At 43.8% G+C, this 10397-nt stretch overlaps 1 long non-coding RNA gene across 1 annotated transcript; it reads left to right on the top strand.

Moving 5' to 3' along the window:
• Positions 1-282: 282 nt before the first annotated feature.
• Positions 283-10271, top strand: LOC142087250 (uncharacterized). The gene is made up of 5 exons (XR_012675394.1): positions 283-1710; positions 2955-3160; positions 3799-3906; positions 6837-6970; positions 8932-10271. It is a non-coding gene; the product is annotated as an uncharacterized LOC142087250 (long non-coding RNA).
• The last annotated feature ends 126 nt before the right edge of the window (positions 10272-10397 follow it).

Raw genomic sequence — 10397 nt, 5'->3', positions numbered from 1 at the left:
TACCATCCAAGGGTGGCGTCAAGGGCATGATTATGGGTATTTCAGCTGTGAAACACACACTGCAGCACAGCAGGCTTCTTTCTAAAAAAATCCTCTGATCTGTAAAATTATCAGCATTGAGGCAGCGGAAGGCAAAGCAGATTTTCCTTTATTTTCTTCTGCCTTAGAGGAGGAATACTCGCTTGCCCTTCAGTGTGATTACAGCCCATTTACCAGCACTTCTTTTTGAATTTCAGACCCATGTTTTGGAAGAGTCACAAGCAAGAAGTGCTCCTTTTCAGAGCCTGGAACAATCAGTGCAAGGGTAAAGTTTATTTAACAAAAAGAATAGTTCCAGCTGAATTCACGTTGTAAAATTACAGGTCCATTTAAAGCAAAATAGAAATGGTGGTGGGTTAGGGTCAGGGAAGGAAAATAATGTCATCTGCTGCAAAGTGCATCCAAAGTGCATCCATCTTCTAATTTTTAAGTTTTTGTAGGACATTTTTCTTTTCTTTTTATAATTATGCAAGAGAATAGAACTAAAAAGAAATGTACTAGCTGCTGAAAGCAAGCTCAAGGCTTGCTCAGGGACTGCAGGTGGTGTCTCAAAACGCTGACTGATTTCAGAGCTACAGGCTCTGTCCTTCCTGTCATGGACCAGGACGGAGGTCTGCGGCCTTCCTGCCCGCAAACGTGTCCCCAGGGGACCTCCTCCCAGCGCAGCTGGCCAGGGCAGGACCCTGCAGGGGCGCGATCCCCACGAGGGCTGGCCCTGGCTGCACACTCCTTGCTTTGCAGCCATTGCCCTGATCCCACAGAAGTCGCCTCAATTCCTTTTGTTCTGGACTGCAGCTGTCAAAATGCACACTTTTCATGGGAAAGAGGGTTGCTACCTTTAATGTAGTTTGCTCTTGCCACTCTTGCTGAAGAGACTGGCTTCTACGTCTCCTCCCAGGCACTGCTGTAGTGTCCTTCTGCCCCTGCTCCGAGGGCTCCCCGTTAGTGTTACCGTAACACCGGGAGGTGAGCTAGAAACAAAGCCGGGAATATTTTGTAAGTCCTACCTGCATCAGCCCTGCGTGTTTGCCTGCAAAAGCTGTGGGAGATATGGAGGAGTCAGGAGAGCCCATATCACTACGGGGGGGCTCCTGTGCCAGGTAGATCGGCTTAATGAAGCCCTCCCTATCGCCCGAGGAGTTACCTATGGCCCTTTGAGATTACCGAACGGGCTTCCAGAGATTGTAAGAGACTTTGGGGCTTGCCTTAGTATCTTTCTGTCTTGACACTGCTGAATCCTATTGAGCCCTTCCATAACCCCGGCATTTAAACAGAGATCATGTTTAGAGTTGTCTTCTTCTTATGAGTTAAAACAACCAAAAAAGATAGAAATAATAATTTCCCACATTGTCTTGCATGTAAAAATACCAAACTGCACAGTTGCCCCCGTTTTTGCTGCCCACACAGACATGTGGGGTCAATTCTGGGATGTTCAAGTTGCCAGTGAAGATCTATTACCTGCAAATTGCAGCTCAAATTCTGCTCTGGCTTGGTAACCCCAAGAAATTTTCCTACTTTGAACAGAGGCAATGAACGAACAAACCAGTTGGAGCCCTTGTTCTCTCTGAGCATCGGAGGAGGCGTTTCCACAGGCTGGCTTTGAGCGCACCTTCAGACACAGCACGGCACTCGCTGCAGCTCCACTCCGAGGTCCTGGTGCTGCCAAGAGCTGTGAGTTTAAAACTAGCTGAGCCTCCCACGTGGCAATGTGATTTACTAAACCATTAAGATATTGGGTCAGCCTTGTAAATCATTTTAATTATTTCACTAAACAGGTTGTGGAAATAGATCAATAGAAAATATGGCATTTAGACTTAAAATGCTGTGCATTCATTATGGGAAAGAAATTATATTAACTGATTTAGGAGCTAATAATAACTGAAAATAACAATTTAATGGAAGCCTTCCAATCCTGCACTTTGAAAGCAGGATACAGCTATACACAGTCTACCCATTTTAATCTCAGTCAAGTATACATAGCAATTTTTCGACTCTCAGAGAAATGTCAGTCAAGTACAAGTAACTTGCAGACTTTCAGCATCCCATGAATTACATCATAATAAAACAAAACCAAAGAAACTGTCAACAACCATTTTTACATACTGGCAGGGTCACACGAACCAGGCACATGAAAAATAAGAAAATATATTGCAATATAACAAAGTGGAGGTGTTGCACAGCAGGGGCTATTTTCCACTTGCAATTGCTATTTCTATGAGACTGTGGTTTGTGCTGCTGGGCTTGAAGGGCACTTCTCTCTAAAATGTTGGGGTTTTGTCTCAAACATCTGAATACTAAATATATGCTATATACATGAAATATATGTAAGAGAGAGGGAGGAAAACAAACCAGAAAAACCTAATCTCTCCTGTGCAGCAAAAGCCAGGTGTCACCATTTAGTAGTTGGGGTCAGCATTGCTCTATTACAATTATTTTACTGTAGCTAAACTAAATTTAGTTCGCTGTGTCCTGGTTTTCTTAATGCATGCACGACAGTCATCTGTGCTGTTAAAATACTTTCTCCTGAAATAAGCTGTACATTGTGACTATTTAATGCCTTATTGGCCATTGAGTAACTATGCTGAACCAAGCAGGCACGACTGTGGGCAGAATTTAAGCTGCAATCAGATAGTGCACCTATGTCGCCTGCTCGTTTGAAAGCCTGCAGCCTACTGATAGGCAGTTGTCACATCACCTATCTCCACTCTGGTTTGCAGGCAGAGTTAAGCTTTTCTTTAAGCCTTCAGGCTAGATAGCATTTGAATTATACACTTCATCGCACCCCAATTAGCTAGGGATGCATGACGAAAATCATTATTGAGTTTATTTGGGAAAATACCTTATTTTGCTACTTGGTTCAGCATATGAAGAAAAAACACACACCCTTTTTCTCCACTGAGAAAAGCTTGTTTTAGAGCAGAGTGAAACTCTGAGCCATGGCAAATCGTGCTGCTCCTGCTTATTCACCTGTCTCCTTGAGCTCCATCTGGCTGTTTTGGGAACATTAAGTGTTGCTCAAATAAAAATAAATGGCTTCAGCATGACGGCAGAACTGACTGACCACATTCCCTGCGCAGACCGTGCAGCGCGGCTGTCTCCTACTCCCGAGACCCCACAGCAGGTGAGTTTCACAGTGTCCCCAGGTAAATGGCCCCTGTGGCTTCCCACACCGCCTCCCCTCCTCCCTCGCCATTTTGCCATCGCACTCCCAGCTATAAACAACAAACCTGATGGATGTTTTTCCCAAGCCCTGTAAATGCCAGCAGCAACAGAGGAGCACTGAATGAGGGGAAACGCACTGTGTGAACACATGGCGTTTTCATGGCACTGAATATGGGCAGTGCTTTCTCTGGTGCTGCTCTGCTCCAAAAACCTGCAGTGGCAAGGTTTGAATTACCCCGGGTAATGAGCCTAAACTTGGTTGACTTTTCCGTGCACATTTATGACCAGGTTGACAAATACTTTCTGAACCCAGCAAAGCTCCATGCATTTGCTTTTGAGATGGTTTGCTTTAGTGAAATGCTTTAGTCTAGCACAAGTAGCATAAGACCTCTCTGTCTCAAAATAATTAACTCTTGGGTTAATAAAGAGATTTTATGTTCTTGAAAAATACTGCAAAAAGTTCAACTTCTCACATTTGACACTGCAGCAAGCTGGATTTAGTTCCATTTACTCAGTCTTGATATTAAATCATGTTACAGTTCAGATTTTGACAGGTGCCTGCTGTGTGTTGCTAACTACCATTTGCCTGGGTTTGAGCTCCCCCAGTTCTGGCGGCAGTGAGGCGAGCCTTTCTTCTGTCTCCCTACGTGCTGAAAAACTGCAAGGTGGCCACAACAACAAACCCGCAACAGGATCAGTGCTCCGGTATGTACTCAGTTTTGGTTTTCCTGTCTTGTCAAACCCTTCTTGCTTCTTTGGAGACTGAAATGCCAGTGTTATTAATTATTAAAAGATTTCACTAGGTAAGGAGTCTGGCTGCTGACTTCAGTGGGACTCAGCTAGCTCAGCTGAATCACAAACGTGACTATATTTGGTAAAGATCATGAAGTAACTGACGTCTCCTTAATCAAATTATTCATTTTTATAATCTCATTTGATTTTGTTGCCTTTAACTTCTCTCGTGCACTTTCTCAAATGCTGCATTCCCCTCAAGGTAACGGGTGTCACTGACAGACATGGTTCGGTCTAGCTCATCACTCAGCAGTTATTCCTTGGCCTGACTCAGATTTAGATGTGCTCAACATGTCCTTATCCAAAGATTTATCAACATTCCCGAGCAAGCGCAGCTCCCAAGCTCAGGCACTGCTTGGCTTAGTCGCGGCAAGGCACACTGACTAGGTACTTCCAGCTTTCCAGAGCTCAGAGTAATGTACGTTCAGTGTAACAATGTGGGGTGTTTCAACAACATCCTAATTCCTGTTGGAGACACAGGATTAGTTTAATGAGGGAATGCGCGCTTTTAAATCCTGAGGCACTTGAGGGTCCCTCAGGAACCAACGGGTGGCTTTTCCGTGTGCTCCCGCTGTCCTTGCTGGCTCGAAGCTGGGGGAGAGGCGGTGGCTTGCCATGACCTAGATACGAGCAGCTTGGCCAAATGTTAGCGAAGCGTCTGATAACTCAATTACCCCTTGGGACACGTATCCTCTCCTGGCATGGGGCAGCCCTGGACCAGGGGATAGTCTGTGCTCCGAGACATGCACTCAGAGAATCAGTCTTCTGGGGCCTCCGGCGCATCACCAACGCGGTGAGGCCTCTTTATTTTTCTTTCTCTGCTTCCTGGGATCCCCTCGAAAGCACTGAAAGCAGGACGGCAGGGCTATATTGCCCGGCTCCCAGAGCCCGGGGCTGGTGCAGCTCAGGAAACCTCTTGCCCAGCATCCCAGTACACAGCTCAGCCTTGCGTGCTCTGCTCTGGCAGGACAGCCACCGCTCTCCCCCAGCTGGGTATCAGTCACTTGGGTTAACTCTGACAAGTCTGGAAGCACTGAAATACAACTGTCTAGAACAGTAAGTAAATAAATTACAGCATATACATTAAAAACAGGCTCTGCCATGGGAATTTAGAGCTAAATCTCATGTTTACCATAGACTATGAATACAGAAGCACTCTGTTAAAAAAAAAAAAAAGAAATTAAAAACTATTATAAAAAATACAGCACTTGGAAATCAGAAGTATACTACTAATTTTTGCCAAAACAGCTGACTTCAACTAACAGCCTACGTATCAACACCTGTCTAGATACTATGTAGATCCCGTCTTCCCCAGAATCAATTCCAAAAATGCCCTATTGGAAAAGTATAATCCTCAATTGAACTGTAGGCATTTTTGAGTTATTTATCAAGATCTTGGTCATTTAATTTGTACGAAACTACAGATAATTTTCCATACGAGATTTAAGAAATATTTTAACAATAACAGGAAACCAAATCTATAGACAACAAATAGGGAAATCCATTAACTAACTCTACAGCACAGTCCAATTCGATTCTTAATGTAACTGTGATTTGCTTGGAATGTCCATAATTGCTATAATTAAAAGGCAGGCAGTCACCAGAGGAAAAATAGGGATTTCAATCCATTCATTGATATTAGCACGGATCCTTAAAAAAAGCCATCTTGTTCAGCGCTATATTTTTGATTGTCATTGATGCAGAGCTGAACAACGTGTTTTCCCCGGCTTGCTGCATTTATAATACTATGCATCTTTTACTTAGTAGAGATTGCTGGGTTTTAGAATCATGGTCTAAAAACAGCAACAGAACTTCCTCTTCCCCATCCCCTGTCAAAACACATGGCTGTGCCAGAGAACAGGCGCTGCTGCTGCTCTGGGGCAGGACAGGGGGATGCAGGAATCCCTCACGGCCGCTCTCTTGCCTTGCTAGGATTCTTCCAACCTTCATCTCCTTCCCTTTGTTTTAGGGCCAGTTAATTTTCCTATGGAATAACCGTAACTGCTCCTGTGTGAACAAAACCCAAACCTGTCCCACGTATGCACACAGCCCTGGGCTCTGCCTCAGGGCATCTCGCTGGAGAGCGAAGCCCTCCACCGCCCGGCAGCCCCCTGCATCGCAGCTCAGTGATCTGCAGTACTACAAGGCTGCTGGGGGACAAAACACCACAAAAGCCCAAAAACAGTGAAGAAGAAAAAAAAAATCCCACATCTTTTCTATGCTGCAAGCAAATGTTTCACCATCTAAACACTCTCTTTATTAATCAGCAATAATTTGCCTATGTTGGTATTTTAGCACTCTCCCATGGCTTGTAGTACTGGTTTTCCCTTACCTGGTGGCAAAGAGCCCCGGGGTGACACGGGTGGTGTCCCTGCGGGCCAGCAGCTCACCAGGCGGCAGGGGCCGAGCTCCCTTGGCAGTGCTGGGAGAGCCCTCCCTGCTGCTAGCACACTCGCTTGCTACAAATTAATATTCTCACAACAGCCCCCGCTCCAATCAGTCTTTGCTAAAAGCATTAATTAAGACTTTAACATTTTTGATCCCATCAATTTTCTGTTCTCTTCTTATTAAATAGATGTACTAGGGGAGTTTGAATAATAACTGCCCGAAGTTTGGGGATAATGAATAAGTGAACTTTGCCAGCCTCTGGCTAAGCATGAAATTTACTGCGTAGTAACAAATGCAACAGAGGCAGCTCATACATTAACCAACCTAGTTTTGACACACAAGTTTGGGAGCACATTATTTACTTACTAATTCTAAGCGAGACGAGGCTCCGAAATGTTTTATGCAGGACATGAAAAATGACATGTTCATAGAGTCTTTTGCATTCTCCATCACAGTGTGAAGCTGCTTGCTCGCCTGTCTTCCCTTCAGTGGGTCTCTGGCCCTCTTGCCATGCACAGCGATGGTTTCAGGACTGCACGCTTTATTTTCCTTGGGAGTTTTGCCACAAAAGGAGCATACCAGGAACTAGGTAATTTTACTTCTTACTTGTGAGGTCTTGGCACTTTGAAGGTCACCTGTGTGCTATAAAACTACTTTTGTTCCATGTATTTTTACATGTGCGTGGCTCTAGCATCAGCTGTCTTACACTGTTGTAAATCCATTCATTTTTGTAGAAATCCATTAACTCGCAGTGAATTTACAGCAGTATAACTGTGAGCAAACTATGGCTGATGGCGCAGACTGGAAATACAACAAGGAAAAGTGCAAAGTTCTATTGATTTTCTCTCAGGAAGAATGTGTGTTTCCTTATGATTATATTATAGATGACTCAGGTCTGGCCCCTAACAGCCATCACTCATGCTTCCCAGCTCGGCTGCTTGCTGGCTTTGCGAGGAGGAGCCGCTGGCTGTGCTGTCCCCCAGTGCAGGGACCAGGGGCTGTCTCCCCAGGCGCCCGGGGACACCCCCACCACCGGCAGAGGACTTTCTGCCCGGCTCTGCATGGCACTGCAGGAGACAGGCCGCCTTTCCACGGCTCTGCAGTCCAAGCACTTATTCCTAATCGACTCTGACAGCAGACACCACGAGGAATGCTGAGATTTATGAGAGAGCAAGATTTGCCACTAGCCTCTGTCCATTAAGGGTACAACAAAACCTCACTTTGCCCTTTGTAAATACAATCAGCAGAAGTGAGGCAGTTGCCCTTTTCAGAAGAAAGAGCACTCTCAAAGGACGGATGTTTTAGCAAAAGTCCTTAACACACTCACAAGCAATAAGGCTCCAAATTCTTTACATTTTTCCATCAAAATGCTTCTCCTTCCTTTAAGTAAGTGCTTTTTACTGTCCTGAAAGCTGCAGCCTCCTCTTTAGCCAGTTATTTCCTCTGCACTATGCAAATACTGGGCCAAACATAGGCTGTGTACTTCACAAAAAAGCTGGCCCGCATGTGGAAACCAAGGCCCCAAAACCTGCAGGACTCATTCTGCACATTTTTGAAGGCAGAAATATAGCGAAAATAAAGGTAGAGCCAGGTTATCTTGGCAATCTGCTCCGTTGTTGAAGGTACCCTGTGTGCTGGGAATGAGTTATCTCTGCATGTGTGCAGGTCTTCACTGGAAGGAAAAGATGCCTATTGCTCTTAGAAAAGATTTTTCATCAAATCCTCAGGTTATTGTTTAGTAGTTCTGAGGTTTTATGGTGAATTGGAATATAAGAATTGTTATTCCTACTGCGGCACACTTAATTCTGATCGCAGAAAGGATAAAAAAAAAGTTATTTTTAGTTGCAGATTTAATATTTTTTCACCTTTAATGTGATTAAAGTCTAAAAGACCTTGATAATTCTACTCCTGCCACTGCACACGAAACTTCCAGTTGCAGTTGCTGCCACATCCCTGTGCAGGTAACAGGCTACAATACAAAGAGAAGGACAAATGCAAGATGATGTATTTCCTCCCATGTTTTCTGCAAACCACACACTATGCAATTCAAGACATAATGTACTCCGTAAGTGATGAAACAAAAGTATCAGAGCAAAGCAGATGAGCTATTTGCTAAGACACCATGCTGAGGTACAGCTGAAGTTGAAATAGAAGCCTAACTACTCCTAGATAGACATAGTCCACTGCTGCAAGTGTCGGCTATCTATCTAAATACATTTAGGCAGCTTTTTTTCTTCCTCTTGTGGAAGAATTTGTTTTGGTTCTCTCTCTTAGAAGGAAGATGAGTCACCGAGAAATAGTCACTGCCCTTGAGAAAAAGCAGCAGTGCTGATGAGCTCGCCAGAGGACCCACAGTTCAAACCCAGGCAGGTTTCACTTTCATGACCAGCCATTACTCGAAGCATTAGAGCTCTTGAGACATTACTGACTCCACACATACCTCTGCATTGAATAATTGTCCTTGAACAAGTTCCCAGACATGAATGCCAGTATTAGTTTAGGCATGGTTCGACATTCAAATCTTTTTTTCCACCTATCTTTTCCTTTCAGGTTATAAAAGACTTGCCCTCTCGCGCGCATATGGAAGCCAAGGACCGTGCTCTTCAGTGTCTCACGCTCTGATGCGCTTCCAGGCTGCCACAACCACCTCCCGCAAGTCCTTCCGAAGAGCAGTTCTGCTTTTTGTGGGATGATTATGGATTATTCCCCAATCCACAGGACACTACAGCTGGCATTAAGGGGATGAATATTTTTACAAAGATTTTCTCACCTTTGGATCCCCGTGGTGAGTCTGCCCCAGTACAAGGCGGCTTTTATTACCGCAGTGTAGTAGCATGTATGAAACACAGATGTGTTTCGGTCTCACACCTAGCGAGATGTGAGTGGCACAAATCCTTCACTATTACTGGCAGTCCTAGAAGAAGCAAATTCTGACCATCTGAGAAATTGAAAATCCCTTCCTACCCTCCTTCTAGAAGAGAACTCAGGTATGAGGTGAGGCAACGGCACGTCCTGCTTTTGCTCCACAGCTTCTGCCGACAGAGTCCTGCTGGCGGTGTAGCTGTCACTTTACTGTTTCCACAATTAAGGTCCTTTCTAAAATGCTACACAAATGAAAGGATAAGAATCACAGTCAGACATAGGAAATTTCAAAGTACTTCACTAAATTCAGCTAAAGAAGGTCATGTTTCTTTACCAAGTCATCCTATTATCTCACTTAAAAAACAAGCATTTTGGAGCAGGAAAGAAACTTCTGTATTTACTGTAAAAAAGCCTTTTGCTTCATTAGAGGAAAGCTCACTTGGTAAGACAAGTGACTCAATTATGTACTTTTAAAAATCTGAATATATTTTAAACAAATGTTGGACCCAGGTCTGGGGAATACAACATTCCAGGTTAATCCATTTTTATTTTTATTTTCCACTGGTTGACGACTCTTTTTTTCAAAGAGGCCTGGAGAAAACCAAAGCAACTTACCTTGAACGCTCCACACTGTCACACTGTCCATCTGACTAGATCTTGCATTAACTGCCCAGAGATAACTGGTGTAACCATAGCTGTAGCTTGTGACTAGCTGTCAGCACATTGCGCTGTGGGGTTTGGCAATACATGGGGGTGTGTAATAAATAACGGATTTCAATTTTATTTTGTTTGTGATGCACCTTTCCTCAATTCTCTGTGCTGTGACGAGGTAGGGAACAGACATGGCCATGGAGCCTTCTCAGGGAGCTTCAGGACACAGGGAAAGGCGCACACACCTGTAAAAACTTTATTTCAAAATCTTTTTATTCAACTGTTATTCAGCAATATACAATACAGTTTATAAACAAATGTCTTACCTTGTTTCCAATCTTCATTTAAAAATAAATATTATTGACAGTGAATATTAATTATGGTAAGATGTACCTTTTTAATTAAAATGTCTCCAAAAGAAATAATTTAATTAAAAAAGAAAAAGGAATTCCAAAAAACCTAAACACAATAATCTACTAAAAATAATTCCTTTCTTAGGAAGG

This window comes from Calonectris borealis, chromosome 12 (assembly GCF_964195595.1).
Source record: "Calonectris borealis chromosome 12, bCalBor7.hap1.2, whole genome shotgun sequence".
NCBI lineage: Eukaryota > Metazoa > Chordata > Aves > Procellariiformes > Procellariidae > Calonectris > Calonectris borealis.
This window is presented reverse-complemented; position numbering and strand designations above follow the sequence as displayed.